A 17,056-nucleotide genomic window follows, 5' to 3' on the forward strand; every position below is an offset into this window, starting at 1 on the left:
TCTAAAACATGTTCTTGGGTTTAAAATAATCAATACTGAAAAGTCTGTGAATGAATTAAACATGTACAATTGCTTTCATGAGCTTTTTATCTCACTGCCCTGAGTTTAAGACAAGGGTTTAGCTATCTTGGAATTAAGAACATTTCCAATAACTTTATTTTCAATAATCTAATTTCTTCTTAACTTTTTCCTTAAGGAGAAACATAAGAAATAGCGCAAGAACATTTCCAATAACCTTTTTGAGGATTAGCAACTTGGCTTAACTTTCTTGTTAAGTCTACAGTTAAGGAAAAAATGCCAATTAAGAAGAAATGTCTTCTTAAGAAGGTTTTGTGAATCTGGGCCCAGGTCTATTGTAAAAGTGTAAGTGAATGAACTTGTGCCATGCTCAGACAAAGAGATTTTAGCTATGCTACCACATGAATAGCATTTAGCTGTAGATGGGCAAGATGAATGATACTTAGATCCCAAGACTGATACTATCACAGCTTTGCTATCGCAGACCATTGTTATATTACTTCAAATCAAATGTTATTTGTCAAATGTGCCGAATTAACAGGTGTAGACCTTGCCGTGAAATGCGTACTTACAAGCCCTTAACCAACAATGCAGTTCAAGAAATAGAGTTAAGAAAATATTTACTAAATAAAATAAAGTACAAAATAAAATAAAATAACAATAACGAGGCTATATACAGGGGGTGCCGAGTCAATGTGCGGGGGTACAGGTTAGTCGAGGTAATTTGTAAATATATGCACTCACTAACTGTAAGTCACTCTGGATAAGAGTGTCTGCTAAATTACTAAAATGTAAATGTAGGTAGGGGTAAAGTGACTATGCATAGATAATAAACAGCAGGTAGCAGCAGTGTAAAAACAAAGGGGGGGTGTCAATGTAAATAGTCAAGGTGTCCATTTGATTAATTGTTCAGCAGTCTTATGGCTTGAGGGTAGAAGCTGTTAAGGAGACTTTTGGACCTAGACTTGGCGCTCCGGTACCACTTGCCATGCGGTAGCAGAGAGAACAGTATATGACTTGGGTGACTGGAGTCTTTGACAATTTTTGGGACCTTCCTCTGTACTTGTATTGCTTGCCATAATAATGTAATTAGGCTATGCTAGCACAGGTGCACGATCTTACAAATGTAGACAAGACAATGATTCTGCAGATAGGAGCACTGTATAGTTATTTGTGAAGCTACATACCTCCCTCTTTCCTCTCTGATAGCGTGCTACCTAGAGGTGTGAATTTTGTGGTTGGTTATTTTTGTCTGACACTAGTCTTATGTCGTCTCCAACTTTGGTGGGTAGAGACACTCCTGAGAAAGTGTGAGCTCTCACTTTTTCTTCCTTAAATGGGCAATTACTTGGTGTATGATTTTACAATCATAGAGCGGCATGTCTTGAATGCTCGGCTATGAATAGCCAACTGACATTTACTCCTGAGGTATTGAACTGTTGTTGTACCCTCTATAACCACTGTGGTTCCCTTTCAGTTTGTCACTCGGTATAACATACTATTGGGAGTCAACGACCAAACATATTCACCTGAAGAAAACTGAAATCACACCCAACAGGGCTCACATTCATTTTCTCAATTCTTCGCTCTTTAGCTCACCTGAAGGAAGAAGGTGTTAAACAATTTACAAAATGTTCAAGCACAGGAAGACTACAAGATTCAGCTCCGACTTAGGTGTCTGTTAGTGGAGAGACAGTACTCGTCCCCCTAGATGTTACAAGTTTTGGGTCTTGGTATTGGTTTTTGTGTTTGCTAAAAGCCAGAGGTGGGACCAAGTCACTATTATTCGAGTCACAAGCAAGTCTCAAGGTCGGAGCCTCAAGTCGAGTCCCAAGTAGAAAGGGTAAAGACATGAGTCTAGTCCAAGTCGTGCATTCTAAGAGCAAGTCAAATCGAGTCACAAGTTTTCAAGTCAAGTGCAATGCAAATAGTCTGGGTAGCCATTTGATTAGATGTTCAGCAGTCTTATGGCTTGGGGGTAGAAGCTGTTTAGCCACATCTCCCGAGTGGCGCAGTGGTCTAAGGCACTGCATCACAGTGCTAGCTGTGCCACTAGAGATCCTGGTTTGAATCCAGGCTCTGTCGTAGCCGGCTGCGACCGGGAGACCCATGGGGGGGCGCACAATTGGCCCAGCGTCGTCCAGCGTAGGGGAGGGAATGGCTGGCAGGGATGTAGCTCAGTTGGTAGAGCATGGCGTTTGCAATGCAAGGGTTGTGGGTTCGATTCCCACGGGGGGCCAGTATGAAAAAATAAAAATAAAATGTATGCACTCACTAACTGTAAGTCGCTCTGGTTAAGAGCGTCTGCTAAATGACAAAAAATGTAAATGGTGCTCCGGTACCGCTTGCCGTGTGGTAGCAGAGAGAACAGCCTATGACTAGGGTGGCTGGAGTCTTTGACCATTTTTAGGGCCTTCCTCTGACACCGTCTGGTATAGAGGTCCTAGATGGCAGGAAGCTTGGCCCCAGAGATGTACTGGACCGTACGCACTACCCTCTGTAGTGCCTTGCAGTCGGAGGCCGAGCAGTTGCCATACCAGTCAGGATGCTCTCGATGGTGCAGCTGTAGAACCTTTTGAGGATCTGAGGACCCATGCCAAATCTTTTCAGTCTCCTTAAGGGGAATAGGTTTTGTTGTGCCCTCTTCACGACTGTCTTGGTGTGCTTGGACCATGTTAGTTTGTTGGTGATGTGGACACAAAGGAACTTGAAGCTCTCAACCTGCTCCACTACAGCCCTGTCGATGAGAATGGGGGCATGCTCGGTCCTCTTCTTTTTCCTGTAGTCCACAATCACAATTTGATGTTTGCTCTGCACTGATCCTATAGCTATACAGCAAATCAGCAATCTGTTTGACAGCTCAGCCGACCTGTGTTGATTGACAGTTTGCTGGTGCAATCAGAGTACCTAGTGTGCTTTTCACTAGCCAATCTGTTGCAACTTGCATGTCTTTTTTTTACCAGGGCGATGCTGCAGCTACTGTCTCTGGCTGCATGAGTAATGTGTGACAAAACATTACAAAACCTGGCCAGATAATTTCAAGTCTTCAGTCTCAAGTCAGTCTTGAGGCTCCAAGTCCAAGTCAAGTCTCAAGTTATTTTATTTTCTATCAAGTCATCAAATTTGTGACTCCAGTCAGACTTGAGTCAAAGTCATGTGACTGGTCCAAAACTCTGCTAAAAGCTAACTACTGGGGTAAGGGAGGGGTAGAAGGATTACTTTATCCTATCCCAGGTATTCCTTAAAGAGGTGGGGTTTCAAATGTCTCCGGAAGGTGGTGAGTGACTCTGCTGTCCTGGCGTCGTGAGGGAGCTTGTTCCACCATTGGGGTGCCAGAGCAGCGAACAGTTTTGACTGGGCTGAGCGGGAACTATGCTTCCGCAGAGGAAGGGGAGCCAGCAGGCCAGAGGTGGATGAACGCAATGCCCTCGTTTGGGTGTAGGGACTGATCAGAGCCTGAAGGTACGGAGCTACTCAAGGTGTGTAAACTTCAATCCAAAAACCTCAGAGGACTGGTAATTCCCATTTTGACACATGACTCACAATGTGAGTAATGTAAAAAACAACACTACCACTGTTTTAAAAAACAACAAATTGAATAAGAATCACTACCCTTAATAACTCCATAATGAAAAAAACTTGCACCAATACAGTCTTAAGAAAATAGACTTTAAGATACCTCTTAAATAGAATTGAGTAATAATAATTAGAAATTGTCAAAGAACATTTCCGATTCAACTATTCAGACCTCTGCTTCAAATGTCCCACTGCGTCCCTTACATCTCTATATAGCCCAGCGAGCACGACTCTCTTTCACCCGCGGAGTAAAACATGGCATTAGTAAAGTCTATCCACAAATCACCAATATCAATGTTTCCATGTTTATTATTTGGCATTAGGGTATTTAACATGTATCTCACGTCTTTACCACTCATAGACCCATGCATTAAAGCTGTGCGCCACCACTTTATAAATCCTTTTGGGTTGATTAATGGCGGAGGTGCATCTTTTGTAATTTGAGAAAATTCTGCTAAGGTAAGCGGCTTATCCAAAACCCTGTCATCCATGACTAAAAGTGGTGCCATCACGTTGTCCTCCAGGTTATTATCCTCTTCATCTTGTCTATCTCTTTCCCTACTCGCTAAATCATCCACAATCAACTCTCTGAGAAATTTCATTCACTTCATTTTCCGAAATACAAGATAAAACTCCTTTTATATCCTTTGTCTGAACTGCGGATGATGGATCCATTTGAAGCTTTATCTCCCTCTCGTATTGTTCCACAGCTTCAATGAAAAATGGCATAATTTTATTTGCTAATTTATCCGTTTAAGTCCACGTTTTGGTTTTGTTTGACTATTGCAAATATCTTTTTATATTCACTTTCCAGACTTTCTCTAGTATATCTCATTTTTTCTATGTCTATTCGTCCTGTATTACCTCTAAACTGTCTTTCTGCCATTTAGAATGCTCTACTAAACTGTTGTAACCACAATGCCCTGCATTCCTCACGCCACCGTTTGATCTCAAAGTTATCTGTTTTAACCGTAGGAAACATGTATGTAGAACTGATTTTAGGATTACATTTTTTATTAGCCTGACTTCCATAAGATTCTGTAAGCAACCAATCATATATGTCGCAATCATCGTCAAAGTTGTCCTCCGTGCTATAAGCTGGAGGGTGGATAGAGTTCGTTAACTGTGGATAAATTCCTTTCATATTTTCAGATCCCTTTATAGATCATGTGGGCTCACTCTGTTCATAAGGTAGACTATTTTGCTCCATTGCCAAATTACTTTATTTCTTAATTGACTTTTTCTCCTTCCTAATTATATTTCCAGGCCATTGTGCGCTCATTAAATCCCATGCGTTATACGCCTCTTTCATATAATCGAAATCCCATTTCGGGTTGCTTACGGCGGTATTGCCAATGATATATCTTTGCGCTGTCTGTAATTTATCCCTTTTAAAACTACCTTATGGAGGATACTCATTATCTGTCCATGCTGATAAATCACTGAGATATGGTTCCACATAGAAAAATCCTAATTTACTTAACATCCATTTGCGCAGTGTCTGATTTTCGATACTTTTAGTAGAGACATGTTCTGAATGCGGATTTGTCTGTAATAATCTCATCATTTCCTTTCTTTCTCTTTTTGGCAAATCAAGCTCTGATTTATTTTTAATTGTGATTGTCTTGCCAGATTCAGTTCTACTGAGTTGGCTCCCCATTTTTTATATTAGTTTGTAGTGTTGAGAACTATGCTGAGATGCTGTGAGAACAAGAAATTCTGCTGACACTGTCCTCGATTATAATTATTTATTACATTGAAGATTTCAGCGCCAATTTACAGACTTCTGCAGACATCTGGAGAACAACGGCCCAATCTCTTAATATGTTGTTCTCCCCTCCTTTGTCCCAAACCATAGTATATATATCCTATGTAACCTGATATGGGTGTTTTCCCCTACAGACCAATCCCAGGACTCCACATAACAGACTTCCTCTGTTTTAGGGTTCCCCTATAGAAATGCTCTGCAGATGCTTCCACAAGCTGAGTCAACTTCCTCTAACATCATTTGCAAACGTCAGCAAAATTGTAAATTGTCTAGATACTACAAGTTCATGCAATGTTAGTAATTAAATATTTGAATCAAATCCCCAACTTGATCTTTATTAAAATGTTGTTTGTCTATTTACTTATTGGTGCTGTGTTTCAATATATTTTGTTGTAGCTGCTCGAGTCTTATGCCGTGTGAGTTATTGTTTTCCCTCTCTCCGGACCGTTTTGAGTAATTCACAAAGGACCAATTCTCTATTCACCAAGGTACTCTAACTCTCAGAGGACTGAACCTCCTTAATTTGTAAACATCAAGGGCCTCAAACCCACTCTTTTATAATGCTTATAAACATAAAGGGCCTCAAACCCACTCTTTTATAATGCTTTTAAACATCAAGGGCCTCAAACCCAATATTTTATAATGCTTTTAAACATCAAGGGCCTCAAACCCAATCTTTTATAATGCTTTAACACATCAAGGGCCTCAAACCCAATCTTTTATAATGCTTTTAAACATCAAGGGCCTCAAACCCAATCTTTTATAATGATTTTACACATCAAGGGCCTCAAACCCAATCTTTTATAATGCTTTTACCCATCGAGGGCCTCAAACCCAATCTTTTATAATGCTTTTACCCATCAAGGGCCTCAAACCCAATCTTTTATAATGCTTTTACACATCAATGGCCTCAAACCCAATCTTTTATTTTTTAAATTTTTTTATTTCACCTTTATTTAACCAGGTAAGCCAGTTGAGAACAGGTTCTCATTTACAACTGCGACCTGGCCAAGATAAAGCAAAGTAGTGCAATAAAAACAACACAGAGTTACATATGGGGTAAAAAACATAAAGTCAGAAATACAACAGAAAATATATATACAGTGTGTGCAAATGTAGCAAGTTATGGAGGTAAGGCAATAAATAGGCTATAGTGCAGAATAATTACAATAGTATTAACACTGGAATGCTAGATGTGCAAGAGATTATGTGCAAATAGAGATACTGGGGTGCAAAAGAGCAAAATAAATAACAATATAGGGATGAGGTAGTTGGGTGGGCTAATTTCAGATGGGCTGTGTACAGGTGCAGTGATCGGTAAGGTGCTCTGACAACTGATGCTTAAAGTTATTGAGGGAGATAAGAGTCTCCAGCTTCAGAGATTTTTGCAATTCGTTCCAGTCATTGGCAGCAGAGAACTGGAAGGAATGGCGGCCAAAGGAGGTGTTGGCTTTGGGAATGACCAGTGAGATATACCTGCTGGAGCGCAGACTACGGGTGGGTGCTGCTATGGTGACCAATGAGCTAAGATAAGGCGGGGATTTGCCTAGCAGTGATTTATAGATGGCCTGGAGCCAGTGGGTTTGACGACGAACATGTAGTGAGGACCAGCCAACAAGAGCGTACAGGTCACAGTGGTGGGTAGTGTATGGGGCTTTGGAGACAAAACGGATGGCACTGTGATAGACTACATCCAATTTGCTGAGTAGAGTGTTGGAGGCTATTTTGTAAATTACATCGCCGAAGTCAAGGATCGGTAGGATAGTCAGTTTTACGAGGGCATGTTTGGCAGCATGAGTGAAGGAGGCTTTATTGCGAAATAGGAAGTCGATTCTAGATTTAACTTTGGATTGGAGATTCTTTATGTGAGTCTGGAAGTTGAGTTTACAGTCTAACCAGACACCTAGGTATTTGTAGTTGTCCACATACTCTAGGTCAGACCCGTCGAGAGTGGTGATTCTAGTCGGGTGGGCGGGTGCCAGCAGCGTTCGATTGAAAAGCATGCATTTAGTTTTACTAGTGTTTAAGAGCAGTTGGAGGCTACTGAAGGATTGTTGTATGGCTTTGAAGCTCGTTTGGAGGTTTGTTAACACAGTGTCCAATGAAGGGCCAGATGTATACAAAATGGTGTCGTCTGCGTAGAGGTGGATCTGAGAGTCACCAGCAGCAAGAGCGACATCATTGATATACACGGAGAAAAGTGTCGGCCCAAGAATTGAACCCTGTGGCACCCCCATAGAGACTGCCATAGGTCCAGACAACAGGCCCTCCGATTTGACACACTGAACTCTATCTGAGAAGTAGTTGGTGAACCAGGCGAGGCAGTCATTTGAGAAACCAAGGCTATTTAGTCTGCCAATAAGAATGAACCACACTTTATAATGCTTCCTGGCTCTCAGAGTGACATGATAAATGGATTGAACACATTCCCAAATCCTGTGTAAACACGTAATATCAGTGTTGTGCCTCTGTCTCTCTCTCTCTCTCTCTCTCTCTCTCTCTCTCTCTCTCTCTCTCTCTCTCTCTCTCTCTCTCCTCTCTCTCTCTCCCTCTCCATGTCGTTGTGTAACAAGCCGCTATATGTTGTTGTCAGTCTGCTAGGGACATGTTGTTAATGTATTAAGTGTGTATGTTATCCTGTGTTACCATTTAGTTAGCTAGTAAATAAATAATTAAAACTGATTTGTGTAGTACTGTGAGGCTGGGTTCTTTGCAGATGCAAGGAGGTTACGACGTTCAGAATGATGATATGATAAGAGGTAATGATTAATAAATTGACTGTTTATTGATAATATAGGTATAGACCTTCTAGAGTTTAATTTGGGAGATGGTAACTCTTTAAACAACCGCTCCCGTGGTGCCCCAAATCCTAATGAGTTAATTGTTACATGATTGATTTAATTGGGTAACAATTAAACATAGTTAGTTAATTAGATAAATAACAGTCATCAGATTAATAAAGGTCACATCACGACACCGGGGTCTCGTCCTCTTGTGGTACGGTTCCATATTGAGTGAGCCTCCGTTTGAACTATTGGAGTCTGTGGACCTGAGGTCCTTTCCTACAACAGTACCCTGCTCATGGCCTTGTTGAGCGTGAAACAAACTGTTGAGCGTGAAAAACCCAGCAGCGTTGTAGTTCTTGACACAAACCGGTGCGCCTGGCACCCACTACCATGCCCTGTTCAAAGGCACTTAAATATTTTGTCTTGCCCATTCACCTTATGAATGGCACACATACACAATCCATGTCTCAATTGTCTTAAGGCTCCCTTTCATCTACACTGGTTGAATTTAAGTGGATTTAGCAAGTGACATCAATACTGGATCATAGCTTTCATCTGGATTCACCTGGTCAGTCAATGTCATGGAAAGAACAGGTGTACTTAATGTTTTGTACATTAAGTGTATTTCCCCCACTTTCGTTCACTCTATTTCTCTTTATTCCTCCTCCATCTCCCTCATTGACTCTCCCTTCTTTTCTCTTATCTTGTTTTCTCCCTTTTACTGTACGTTGCACCGTAGTAGACAGTAAACAGCTAAGCTGGTCTTCACATACTGATTTTACTAGGAAAGAGGATTAATTTATCTGTTTATGCATTGTTCCTCTCCCACCATGGTTGTCACGCAGAGATAACCCGGCAACAGCCCCGCCTACTGTGTTATAGGCCTTCAGACCATCCTGTCAGAGTATTGGAATGGGGTTGAGCTGTAGGAGGTCACAATGGAGATTGCTGTCATGACTGCATTTTTTGGGGTACTACTTTGTTTACCGTCTCTGGCCGGCTTAGTGCGCCCTCAGATCCCTTTTACCGAGGAGATTATCCCCTCTATCTAACCTTAAATATATATGATTGCATTATTACTTTTTCATCACTAAAGAGCAATTGGATTGTATTCCCGGCCATATCTTCTATGACGTTCTTTGTTTGTGAGGCCTGCTGTTTTTCTGGTTTATGATGTTTCCCCACTCTCATCTTCCACCCTCCATAGAAGGTTTGTATTAGTATGGCATTCTTGATTAAACAGAATAGGCCAATTTGGGTCCATCACCTAAGGGGCCTATATAAGGTGTATCACTCAAATGAAGGACACTTTAGCTTGAAGTATAATTAAATTATTCTCCATACTTTTTTTATTTCCTTTGGGTGATTTCTCAATTAATTAATTATATGAAACCTATTGCTTCTTAACAACTTCAGTTCCTCATATAGTCAGTCAGATACACGTCACACACTTTATCTCAGAAAATTCCAAGAAACCTTTTGATGTAGCATGCTAGTTATCCACAACTTGTCAACTTGGCATGCTCATTTGAAAAGGGAACAGCAATGAACAATACACCCTCTCTAAGCAAATTGAACTGTCACTGATGTTTACCTCTTATCATGTCAACCATAAAGTTCATTGGGTAATCTCACACATAATCCATAATAGATATAACTTCAGAAGCAAAATAAAACAATCTTAATCTTTACATTTAATCCCTGTCAACCCTTAAAAACAGGCAAACAACCAGCGCAAGACGTGTTGTTCAGTTCCGTAAGAGGCTAGCAAACAAAACAACAGTCATAAGTTCTCCATCTGGCATAAGATAGGTATCATGTGCTAAGAATTGTTTTCTTCTACGCAAATCCTCCTCCATTCTCTTATTGTCTTTTTTACCCCATTTTCTTAAGTCTCAGTAACCACTCCGAAGGAAGTGGTATTGGTGTTAGCCAATGGGAGAGTCTGTTGTTGGAGGATTGGAGTCTTGTGATTGGTGCAATGCTAGATAGAAAATCTGGAGCAGGAAGAACCGGCTAAGAGGGGGAGTTGATCCTCAATTCCATATATTCTTTACATCTGTAGACACCTCATAGGATATAGTGGATTGATGTTGTGTTAATGCGCATAATCTGCCATTTCATTTTTCATCACTCTTAACAGAAGTGAAAGACAAGAGAAGATACAGTATGTACTCTCCTTTTGCCAAACATCCAAACATGTTTTCAGCCTTTTCTTTAAATGCCCTGCTGTTAGAATGTGTTGATAATGCATCATTTCCTACACAGGTATACACTAAGTATAACAAACATTAGGAACACCTTCCTAATATTGAGTTTCATCTGCTTTTGCCTTCAGAACAGCGTCAATTCGTCGGGGCATGGACTCTACAACATGTCGAAACTGTTCCACAGGGATCCTGGTCCATGTTGACTCCAATGCTTCCCACAGTTGTGTCAAGTTGGCTTGATGTCCTTTGTGTGGTGGACCATTCTTGATACACACAGGAAACTGTCGTGCGTGAAAAACTCAGCAGCGCTGCAGTTCTTGACACAAACCGGTGCGCCTGGCACCTACTACCATACCTCATTCAAAGGCACCTAAATATTTTGTCTTGCCCATTGACTCTTTGAATGGCACACATACATAATCCATGTCTCAATTGTCTCAAGGCTTAAAAATCCTTCTTTCTTCTTTAACCTGGCTCCTCGCCTTCATCTACACTGATTGAAGTGGATTTAACAAGTGACATCAATAAGGGATCATAGCTTCCACCTGGATTCAACTGGTCATTCTATGTCTTGGAAAGAGCAGGTGTCCTTAATGTTTTGTACACTCAGTGTAGGTGTGTACAGTATGGGAAATGAGAGAGAGCACATTTTCCTGGAAAAAAATTATAAATAGAGGAATTGGGATTTAGGGAGGGAAGTAGGGGAAATGGAGGAGGCATTGAAGAGGACTATATATTAGACTGGATTCTCATTTGCCCATTTACCCGTTTACCAATGTACTCATGACTGGTTGGTGCAGTGAACAAGCTTGCACAGAGACTTATGATAATAGCCCATTTGGTTTCTTTAAGTAATAGAAAGACAATACAGACTCATGAGGAAGCCCATGACCATCCCAAAAGATGTAGACGGTCATAGCCACTCATGTCCTCTAACCAATTGTACTATTATGTGTGTTTTTCCGTGTTATTTGTAATTTATTCTGTACATAATGTTTCTGCCATCGTCTCTTATACCCAAAAAGAGCTTCTGGATATCAGGACAGTGATTACTCACCTCGTATTGGACGAAGATTTTTTCTTCAACAAGTCGGACGCGAAAGATATCCTACAGACACCCGACAAGGCCCAAATCCCAGTCATTTGCATGAGAAAGTGACGGAGATATCGTGGACATAGGTCGGGGTGCCTTGTAAGGATCCGACGGCGAGCGAGTAAACTGCCTTTTCCATCAATCCTATTAGCCAATGTTCAATCATTTGAAAATAAATTAGATGACCTAAGATTACGGTTATCCTACTAACGGGACATTAAAAACTGTAATTTATTATGTTTCACCGAGTCGTGGCTGAAGACGACATGGACAACATACAGCTAGCGGGCTATACGCTACATCGGTAGGATAGAACGGCTGACTCTGGTAAGACAAGGGGTGGCGGTCTGTGTATATTTGTAAACAACAGCTGGTGCACAAAATCAAATACTAAGGAAGTCTCGAGGTTTTGCTTGCCTGAGGTAGAGTATCTTATAATAAGCTGTAGACCACACTATTTACCAAGAGAGTTTTCATCTATATTTTTCATAGCTGTCTATTTACCACCACAAACCAATGCTGGCATTAAGATTGCACTGAATGAGCTGTATAAGGCCATAAGTGAACAGGAAAACGCTCATCCAGAGGCAGCGCTCCTAGTGGCCGGGAACATTAATGCAGGGAAACTTAAATCAGTTCTACCTAATTTCTACCAGCATCTTAAATGTGCAACCAGAGGAAAAAAAACTCTAGACCACCTTTACTGCACACACAGAGATGCATACAAAGCTCTCCCTCGCCCTCCATTTGGCAAATCTGACCATAACTCTATCTTCCTGATTCATGCTTATAAGCAAAAACTAAAGCAGGAAGCACCAGTGACTCGGTTAATAAAAAAGTGGTCAGATGACGCAGATGCTAAGCTACAGGATTGTTTTGCTAGCACAGACTGGAAAATGTTCCGTGATTCTTCAGATAGCATTGAGGAGTACACATTTTACATTTACATTTTAGTCATTTAGCAGACGCTCTTATCCAGAGAGACTTACAGTTAGTGAGTGCATACATATTTTTTTTCATACTGGTCCCCCGTGGGAAACAAACCCACAACCCTGGCGTAGCAAACGCCATGGTCTACCAACTGAGCTACACCACATCAGTCACTGGCTTCATCAATAAGTGCATCGATGACGTCGTCCCCACAGTGACCGTACGTACATACCCCAACCAGAAGCCATGGATTACAGGCAACATTCGCACTGAGCTAAAGGGTAGAGCTGCCGCTTTCAAGGAGCGGGACTCTAACCCGGACGCTTATAAGAAATCCCGCTATGCCCTCCGACGAACCATCAAACAGGCAAAGAGTCAGTACAGGACTAAGATTGAATTGTACTACACCGGCTCTGACGCTCGTCAGATGTGGCAGGGCTTGAAAACTATTACAGACTACATTAACGTCATTTAGCAGACGCTCTTATCCAGAGCGACTTACAGTTAGAATACATATTTTTTTATACAGGCCCCCCGTGGGAATTGAACCCACAACCCTGGCGTTGCAAACGCCATGCTCTATCAACTGAGCTACATCCCTGCCGGCCATTCCCTCCCCTACCCTGGGCCAATTGTGCGCCGCCCATGAGTCTCCCGGTCGCGGCCAGCTGCGACAGAGCCTGGATTCGAACCAGGATCTCTAGTGGCACAGTTAGCACTGCGATGCAATGCCTTAGACCATTGCGCCACTCAGGAGGACTACAAAGGGAAGCACAGCCGCGAGCTGCCCAGTGACACAAGACTTCCAGACGAGCTAAACCACTTATATGCTCGCTTCGAGGCAAGCAACACTGAAGCATGCATGAGAGCACCAGCTGTTCCGGATGACTATGTGATCACGCTCTCCGTAGCCAATGTGAGTAAGACTTTTAGGCAGGTCAACATTCACAAGGCCGCAGGGCCAGACGGATTACCAGGACGTGTACTCCGAGCATGTGCTGACCAACTGGCAAGTGTCTTCACTGACATTTTCAACATGTCCCTGACTGAGTCTGTAATACCAACATGTTTCAAGCAGACCACCATAGTCCCCGTGCCCAAGGACACTAAGATAACCTGCCTAAATGACTACCGACCCGTAGTACTGACGTCTGTAGCCACGAAGTGCTTTGAAAGGCTGGTCATGGCTCACATCAACACCATTATCACAGAAACCCTAGACCCACCCCAACAGATCCACAGATTATGCAATCTCTATTGCACTCCACACTGCCCTTTCCCACCTGGACAAGAGGAACACCTATGTGAGAATGCTATTCATTCACTACAGCTCAGCATTCAACACCATAGTGCCCTCAAAGCTCATCACTAAGCTAAGGATCCTGGGACTAAACACCTCCCTCTGCAACTGGATCCTGGACTTCCTGACGGGCCGCCCCCAGGTGGTAAGGGTAGGTAACAACACATCTGCCACACTGATCCTCAACATGGGGGCCCCTCAGGGGTGCATGCTCAATCCCCTCCTGTACTCCCTGTTCACCCATGACTGCATGGCCAGGCATGATTCCAACACCATCATTAAGTTTGCCGACGACACAACAGTGGTAGGCCTGATCACCGACAACGATTAGACAGCCTATAGGGAGGAGGTCAGAGACCTGGCCGTGTGGTGCCAGGATAACAACCTCTCCCTCAACGTGACCAAGACAAAGGAGATGATTGTGGACTACAGGGAAAAAAAGAGGACTGAGCACACCCCCATTCTCATCGACGGGGCTGTAGTGGAACAGGTTGAGAGCTTCAAGTTCCTTGGTGTCCACATCACCAACAAACTATCATGGTCCAAACACACCAAGACAGTCGTGAAGAGGGCACGACAAAGCCTATTCCCCCTCAGGAGACTGAAAATATTTGGCATGGGTCCTCAGATCCTCAAAAGATTATACAGCTGCACCATCGAGAGCATCCTGACTGGTTGCATCACCGCCTGGTATGGCAACTGCTCGGCCTCCGACCGCAAGGCACTACAGATGGTACTGCGTACGGCCCAGTACATCACTGGGGCCAAGCTTCCTGCCATCCAGGACCTCTATACCAGGCGGTGTCAGAGGAAGGCCCTCAAAATTGTCAAAGACTCCAGCCACCCTAGTCATAGACTGTTCTCTCTGCTACCGCACGGCAAGCGGTACCGGAGTGCCAAGTCTAGGTCCAAAAGACTTCTCAACAGCTTCTACCCCCAAGCCATAAGATTCCTGAACAGCTAATCATGGCTACCCGAACTAGTTTCACTGCCCCCCCTCCCCCACCCCCACCCCATCTTTTTACGCTGCTGCTACTCTGTTCATTATTTATGCATAGTCACTTTAACTATACCCACATGTACATATTACCTCAACTACCTCAACTAGCCGGTGCCCCCGCACATTGACTCTGCACCAGTACCCCCCTGTATATATAGCCTCCCTACTGTTATTTTATTTTATATTCTCAACACTTTTTTGTTGTTGTTTTATTTTACTTTTTTTATAAAAAAATTAATGCATTGTTGGTTAAGGGCTGTAAGTAAGCATTTCACTGTAATGTCTACACCTGTTGTATTCGGCGCATGTGGCCAATAAAATTTGATTTGATTTGATTTGATGTCATCACTAGTTCACTTCACTTAAATTCTTACAGAAAAGAAAACCACCCACACATTATTAGGAACTACCCAATTATTTATTGTAGCAACGCATCAATCCCATGAATGAGTGAAAAAGTGAACAACCTATAATCACAAAGGGTGAGATAAGAGGAGACAATGGACTATTTTTTCATTTTACAAGTCATCCTACATTCATGTTAGCTGTGCTGACATGTTGCCTCTAGTTCAGCTGAAGCAATATCTGTGGGTTTATTTTGTAAGTACCACTGTGCATGTGTGCACTGTTCTGTATCTGTGAGTTCTTTGTGTGCTTTACGCAGCAGTGTGTGTCTCGTTGAGTGTGTATACATGCTTGTCATTTTGGAAATGGGGGTAAGGGTGAGGCACTTTAGTGACCCGTGGCTGAACTTGCCCCCCTGCTGTGGCCTTCTGGAGGACCTGTACGGTTAGAGTCGAGATGGTGACGGGGGTGAACGGGGGCATGGGTTAGGTTGGTGGGGTGGGGGATAGTTTTGGAGAGGGTTAGGGGTTAGATGGATAACAACATTTGATTCATTTCAGAGTTACACGTTAATTGCCTTCAGTGTTTTTTTGGAGCGTGTGGGCCAGGGGCATGTGCACCCCAAGCCTACCCTATAGTCCCCTAAACTTTACTGTACAAAAGGTTCAGTCATGATGAATTCCATTTAAATGTTATACCAAAGCAGATAAAGAGGGTACTCTCCAGTGTGCAACAGTCTCTGTCAAACAACCTTGTAAGTCCAGCAGACTATTTTCATTATCGCCAACTGTTAGTGAGGTGCAAATTATCTAACAAGTGAAACATCCCTCCAGCTTTAAGTGGTACCTAAGTGGTATCGTATGGTTCTCAAACTGTTGCCTTTCACCTGTTTCAAACTGTTGTGTGGGCCGTGGCCATTCTACATTTCAGGTCACATTAATATAACTTATTATTCTGAGATCTTTCTGAGATCTTCTCTACTTATCCTTTTAGTGTCATCTGCCACAGCTTCCTCCCTTCCTCCCTTCTCCCCCAAGCCCAGTTCCCTAGGAGGTAGGCAACTCTCCTACTTCTGGAAAAGTGCAACTGGAGCATCACCCCAGACAGTAGAGGGAGGGAAGGAGGGAGAAAGAGAGAGAGATCAGCCAAGCAGCCCGCTGAGCCTCCCTGTTCTGAGCCTCATCTCAGACAGTCTGCTTATTAGAGAAATTAGCCGTGGAGTGAAAGAAGCTGAGCGAACTTTAGGCTTCCACCCCCCCCCCCCATCACACACACACAACAGTGAAGCGCCCAGCACTCCTGGAATAGAAGTTGTGCCATATGGCAGTCAATTTAGCTACCGTTTCACTGGGCAAGTTAAGGACAGGACAGGGGGGTGGGGGTGCTAGACAGACAGACAGACAGACAGACAGTGGCATGCAGGACAAAGAAACACAATCTATTTACACATAAATATATATATTTATAGTGAAGTCAATTAAATGCTACGCAACGCAAGCAGATAAATGCTTTCGAAATATATGCACACGCCCAATAACCAAACACAACACATTTACGCATAAGATTAATTAAATAAAATATGGAATGTCCTTATAATCCAAAGTATATAAATACGATTTATTAACTATAAATAAATATTTCAATATGTATATTTCAGCATATTATGTACTAGCTACTAAATCCCCCCCCCCAAAAAAAAAAGTATGTAAAAAAAGTTTACTTTTGTAGCTTATTTTATCTTTGTTTAATTTCCCAGGTTTTCCCTGTACAAATCTAGATGAATCAACCTAGAGGCATTTTTACATTAACCCCCCTTCCTTCCAATTATCCAGTAAGATCATTCAACGATATACAGTCATTTCACATTGAGGATCCTTTGCACCTCTGTGTTTTATTGTGAATCTAACAAAAATATCTGAAGTGTTTGTGTAGCTGTGTCTGTGTATACATGTGTGTTTGACCATGACTGTTTAGGGTCCTTTGCACCTACATCTTTTATTATGAATACCATTTTTTTTTATGTGTGTGTG

Source organism: Coregonus clupeaformis, chromosome 17 (assembly GCF_020615455.1).
Source record: "Coregonus clupeaformis isolate EN_2021a chromosome 17, ASM2061545v1, whole genome shotgun sequence".
NCBI lineage: Eukaryota > Metazoa > Chordata > Actinopteri > Salmoniformes > Salmonidae > Coregonus > Coregonus clupeaformis.